The sequence below is a fragment of the Salvia hispanica genome, chromosome 2, assembly GCF_029641045.1.
Source record: "Salvia hispanica isolate PSC_SH4W2 chromosome 2, Shi_PSC_v1, whole genome shotgun sequence".
Classification (NCBI taxonomy): Eukaryota; Viridiplantae; Streptophyta; class Magnoliopsida; order Lamiales; family Lamiaceae; genus Salvia; species Salvia hispanica.
In genome coordinates this window covers 19,373,737-19,380,281 of record NC_142693.1, presented here as the reverse complement: position 1 = coordinate 19,380,281, position 6,545 = coordinate 19,373,737, and the positions used below count along the sequence as shown (strand labels likewise).

Genomic DNA, 6,545 nt, shown 5'->3' with positions numbered 1-6,545 from the left:
GGCCGAATTGTCCCCACAATTAGTCTCGAACATCCTTAATTTTGTTGACTTGGTGTTAATAATTCATGTGTTAAGCTTTATAGCTTATATCCCTAATTATGTTGACTTGGTGTTAATAATTCCTATATTAGGCTTTATAACTTATCTCTAGGAATTTGTAGAAACACAATTTGAGGTTTGGATATTTGTTAAATAATTTAAAAAATATTTCAATTATTCTCAAACTCCATAAAATTCTACGAGTTTAGTTACTTATAGACATATAGACAAACTAAATTAAAAAAAAAAACAATAGAATACATGGTTGACATGAAGCAAACCCTCATGGAGAATTCAGCTCATGAACTTATTGCTGATCTAAAGGATTTGTGGGAAGTAGGAGGTGAAACGTATGACGCATCCAAAAAGCAAAATTTTCAGCTACGCGCTTCATTGTTATGGACAATAAGGGATTTTCCAGGATATGCCTATTTATCCGGATGGAGTACCCAAGGTGAATATGCATGTCCGGTATGTAACAAAGAAACACATTTCTATTAGACTGAAACATGGTGGAAAGTATTGTTACATGGGGCATCGAAGATTCCTACCTAAAGAAAACGAATTTCGGAAGAATAGACGACTCTTCGATGGCACAATTGAGTATGGAGAGGCACCGCAACAACTATCTGGCGATATGGTGATGGATGACCTGAAAGACTTTAATATGAAATATGGTAAAGTGGTTAAAGATAATCCAAAGAAAAAGAGTATATTTTTTGAGTTGCCATACTGGAAAGATAATATGGTTTGTCATAATCTTGATGTCATGCATACTGAAAAAAATGTTTGCGAGAGTATCTGTGGCACATTGTTGGATTTGGATGGTAAATCAAAAGACAATTATAAATCACGCCCAAGACTTGGAACAAATAAGAATCAGACTTGAACTTCATCCAATTACTAAGGAGCATGGAAAAGTTTATTTACCCGCTGCAACTTTTACAGTGAGCAAGAAGGAGAGAACAATATTTTGTCAGTTTTGAAAAATCTTAAAGTTCCTGATGGTTACTCCTCAAACATCTCTAGGTGTGTTCGATTAAAACCACCCAAATTGCTAGGATTGAAAAGTCATGACTATCATATTATGATGCAACAACTATTGCCTATAGCATTGCGAAAGACACTCTCTAGGGCAGTACGTTCACCTTTGATTCAGCTCAATAAATACTTTCCAGAACTCTGTTCTAAAGTAATTTGTCCTGCTGATATCATTCGTTTAGAGAAAGATATTGTAGTGGTACTTTGCCAATTGGAGAAGATATTTCCACCATCATTCTTCGATGTAATGGTGCATTTGACTGTACATTTGGCTACAGAAGTGAAGCTATGTGGGCCGATTTACTACTGTTGGATGTATCCAATAGAGAGGTAATTTATATACATTTGCAAGTTATATTTATGAAATTTAAATAGTGTATATAATGAATGATGTTTTTTCAATAATGAACCATTTAAAATATTTGAAAATCTAATACTTGATTTTTTTTGCAAATAGATATTTGGGCACATTGAAATCTTATGTGCGTATCGAAGCAAACCTGAAGGTTCAATTGCTGAAGGATATCTAGCCGAAGAATGTTTAAGATTTTGCTCTTTGTATTTAGCTGACTATGTCGAGTCAAAGTTTAATCAAGAATCAAGGAACGAAACTGTTACAGATAATGCAATAATTGGATTAGATGTATTTACGATCCACGGTCGTTCTCTTGGAAAAGGAACTGCTATGAGATTAGATGATGTAACATTGACGAAAGCACACCAATATGTATTGTTCAACTGTGAGGCTGTTAGACCATACATCGAGTAAGTTATTTTGTAGATTCCTATTTATCATAATTTTTGAACTTTTTTTGAAACTATGAAGGTTTGTTCTTTTTCAGGCAATATTGGGCAGTAGTTGAACAATCTAATCCTCGCGTTGCCCGTCATCAGTTGGAATGTATCCACAGTAAAAGGTTTGCTGGTTGGTTTGCTCAATATGTAAGTTATATGCTTCACAATGATAGTATTGGTGAATATACAATGTTGTTGCTATATATTATAGTGATTTTAATTTCTTTCAATAGCTTGAAGGGTTAACAGTTCATGAGGAAAATCCAACATTAAGAAATCTGAAGTTACTTGCTCGTTGGCCTAATATAATTGGGGTGAAATATAAAAAGTTTATTGTGAATGGTTTCCGGTTCCACACAAAAGATTTGGAGTGTACAAAGAAAACACAAAATAGTGGGATGCGTGTTAAAGCTACAACGTCAAGTTTTTCAAGTACTAGGGATCAAAATCCAATCTTAAGCGAGTTGGACTATTATGGAATTCTAACTGATGTTGTTGAGCTTGATTACAGTTATGGACATAGAGTTGTGTTATTTGATTGTCAATGGGTGTCAAAAGGAAATCGATTGAAGACAGATGCTGATGGATTTACATTAGCTAATTTTTCAAATGTGATACGCCATAATGAACCATTTATTCTTGCATCTCAAGCTGAGCAAGTCTTCTATGTAGAGGATCCAACTGAATCACAATGGAGCGTAGTTGTCTCTGCTACAGCACGAGCTTATTATGACATGGAACCTATTATCGATGTGGAGACTTACTTACAAAGTAATATTTGTGTTCCTGCTGATAGTCTAGAGTCAGATGACTTTGGTTGGGTTCGTGAAGACATCAATGGAATAGAGATTGACTTAAATGAATGCTTTTGATGACTTATACGTTATCAGATGGTAGTTATAGAACAATATTCAGTATGGAAACTACGATGGTGAGTAAAGAAATATCTTTTTACATTGACAATACGATACATGATTAATTGATATGCATTGTTTTTGTGATTTCTGAATGTCTATAGATTGTGTTCATAAACATAAACACATTTATTAAAATCAAACTAATTTTCAAGTTTTTACTTTGTTTTGCAGCATGTAAATTTTTCCCTCTTAGAAAAAGGCTAATTTCATGCATTGGTTATGTAGTGAAAAACATCACATTTCTGCTGGATCTAACAAGTTTTGTTAAGCCAGGTGTGTGTGTAGCGCTAGATCCAGGAGATGCTGGAGGAGGATATCTAGCGAGGAGCAGGAACGGAATCACGAGGAAAAGCTAGAGGAAGGAAGCCAAAAGCTGAGGGCAATCAAGTCAATCAATACCTCGCTGGGCCCCACCTCGAAGCTTATAAATAAAGGAGTGCGCAACAAGAATGGCAGATCGGTTACACTCCACACACAGTCACGCTCTTAGCACACACACTAGGGATATGGGAAATTGGGGGAGGTTTTCGTTTTCGTGAATTACGTATCAGTGCACCACCGTCCCTTGAGGGCGAAGAAACAATTGTTCTCTTAATTTCTGTTTGGTACTCAGTTCAGTCTCGAACTTCACTTTTGGAAGTCGAGCTTGCTGTTTTTGTTGCTGAATCAGTTTATCCGTTCTATTTACATTTGATTTGCTTTGATGAAGTTAGATTTCGTGTTGATTATTATGATGCTTGCTATTTTGGTTTGTTTATTTGAGATGTTCTCTTGAATTTGTTGCTGAATATTTTAGGAGATTCGAGAATCGTGGTATTGAAGTTGTGTTCGGTTGGATTTTTGTTCTGATGCTTGGATCCGGAGTGGATTTAGCATCCGAAGTGTGGATCTGAACAGGGGAGGTGAAATTTGTGCATGAGATTATGGGGATTTTGTTCTGCTTGGTTTGCTTCGTCTAGTAGTGTGATTTCCGTCGTTGTTTCGTTTACCGTTAAAATTATGTTTCCAATCTACATCTGAGTTTGTTTTTCTCGATCTCTGCATTTATTTATGTTCGTTGAAGAAGATGAAGTCATTTTCAGTTGATGCTTTAGTTAGTTAGGCTGCAGATTCGATTCTGTCCGTACTTACCTTTTTCAGAGTTTGGTCCCCACTTGTTTTAATCTCCTTGGTCTAGAGATGTTCGTAGAAGTCCCAGATCTAGTAGTTGATTTGATTTAGTTCTTATACATAATTCATTTTTTGCCTAGATCTAGCAGTTAGCATAGCATACTTTATTTCCAAATTCACTTAGTTAAATTCCTCAACCCAAAATATGCGTGGCAGCAGCCAACCCAAAAATAGTTTCCAATTCTCTACGCATGTATTTTACGAGTCCATCTCTGTGGGATCGATCCCTACTTCCCTGTGCTAGTTTAGTATCTGTGGTTGAGGGTTTTGAAGGTTTGCTTGCGTACCAACGACCAGACTTCCAGTCTTGTGAGTCTCTAGACCTTGTGATCTAGTTGATTTACTGGATCTAGGAAGTGTGTAATTAGAAATTGATAGGATACAGCAAGCAAGAAAATCAACTCTTCAAATGGCGCCGTTGCCGGGGATGGATGGCGTAGTTTGTTTATGTGTTTAGAGATTTGGTGTAAATAGTTTTAATCTTTTGAATTTCGCTTTTGGCAGTTTATGAGCAAGGGCTCAAGGTCAGGAATCTGGAGCAACCCATCTTGGTCAAGGAACGTGCAGTTGAAGTGGCAAGTTAAGGAATCAACATCCGCCATAACTACCAGATCGGGGTTGTCAACTGTAGATCCATTTCCGTTTGAATCAGGGAGTGAAGAAGAGTGGAATTCATCGGGGAAAGAGGATTCACGGTCGTCGTCAGAAACTGAGCATTCGGAAAGGGAGGAAGAGGAGTCTGTAATGGCAAACTTAGTGGACCTAGACCCAGAGATTGGTTCGCTAACTGCACATCTCGACGGAGAGCCAGCTCATGCCATAGTGTCAAATCAACGTCAGCGGTCTATTGAGATCAAGACGAATGTGCTGGGCGTTTTACCTACATTCTCTGGACGGAGGAATGAGTGTCCTTATGAGTTTTTGAACGAGTTTAGTAAGCTATGTAGCATCCAGAAAAGGCCTAACGAAACTACCGAGGAGGACTATCGCCTGCGAGCGATTCCATTTGCATTGAAAGGAGAGGCAAACACTTGGTTGCTGAGGCTTCCACCTGACTCGATCACCACATGGAGGGATTTCAAATTGGAGTTCCTGGACTATTTCTTTCCGTCCAATAAGACAAACGCTTTGAAAAAAGAAATTCAAGAGTGTAAGCAGGACTACGATGAATCTTTAAGCCAATATTGGTCTCGGTTTAAAGGCCTGCTTGACGCTTGCCCAAATCACAGGATGACGGAGGCTGAAACATTTTATCTATTCTACGAAGGGGCAAATCCTGAGTCCAAGGACTTAATGAATTCCTCGAGCGGGGGGAATTTCACCAAGAATAAGGCAAGCGAGGCACGCGAGATTCTGGGAAGATTAATCGACGCGAAGAAGGCGTATGACTGCCCGCGTGCTATCATGAGGAGAAGCTCCGCGAACACAGTTAAGGAACGAGAAGGAGAAGAGGTTAGAGACAGAATAGATCGACTGGAGAAGGCACTGCTAAATGCCATTGAAAAGAAAAATACCCCTGGGTCGACTGATAAGGAAAAAAACCCAGGTCAAGAAGAACATCAGCTTCAATTTTACAATAATCCCTCACTCGATGGAGATTTCCAAGCTCAAGTGAATGCAATGGGGAATTGGAATCAAAGTAATCAAAATACCAACTGGAACCAGTGGAAGATTAAGGAGGCACCATGGAGGGACAATCCTTGTTTCAGATGGGCTGAAGGGAACCAACAACCACAGTCACAACACCCAGGTCCAGCGGAGAACCAGCAGACATGGCCCAGCCGGAATCAGGAAGGACCACAGCATAATTCTAACTGGGCAGGGAAGCAGCAAGAGGGGCTGAACAACTGGAATTTCCGTAACCAAGGGGATCAGCATAACTGGAACAACAGGAACCAGAGCAACCAAGGGAATTCTTATGTGCCACCGCATCAGAGGAACAATTCAGGAAACAATCAAAATTTCCAACAGAGTCACCCAGGTCCAGCAACCCAGTACAACAATAATCAGGGAGGTCAGGGAAATTTTCGCCAGAACCAGGTGGTTGGAACCAATCAAAATCAAGGATTTAATCCCAGTTCAATTCAAGGTTTCCGACCACAGCGGAATCTTGATGACATGGTGCATGACCTGGTAAATTTCCAACAACACATGCAGAATAACATGCAGGCTAACAATGACGTGGTGCACAAAATTCAAGATGCCCAGCAGGAGCAGAAGTCTGCCATGGACATGTTGGCAAAGCAGATGTCCCAGTTGGCCACGTCGCTGAACGAAATGCGGGGAAATGAAGGGAAATTGCCTGCCACTGTCAAACCACCAGACCGAGCAAATATTAGTCAAATTACCTTGAGATCGGGGAAAGGCTATGAAGGACCGAAGCAAGTGATAAACGAGGAGACACCCTCACAGATGAACGGAGAAAAGGGGAATCAGAAGTCTCGAGGAGATGATCCTGGACTCAGAGAAATTCCTATACAGGATGACCTCCAGGAGGGAGATTTAAGGGGATCGATGCCTCGACTAAGTGACCCATTTTTCCTTGATCCAGAACCTGAGTTGGAACTTAAAGAGGGAAGCAGG

General features: G+C 39.5%; 1 pseudogene; it reads left to right on the top strand.

Annotated features, from left to right (window-relative positions):
• Window positions 1-553: 553 nt before the first annotated feature.
• LOC148931748 (uncharacterized) lies at window positions 554-2,747 on the top strand (annotated as a pseudogene).
• Window positions 2,748-6,545: the final 3,798 nt, after the last annotated feature.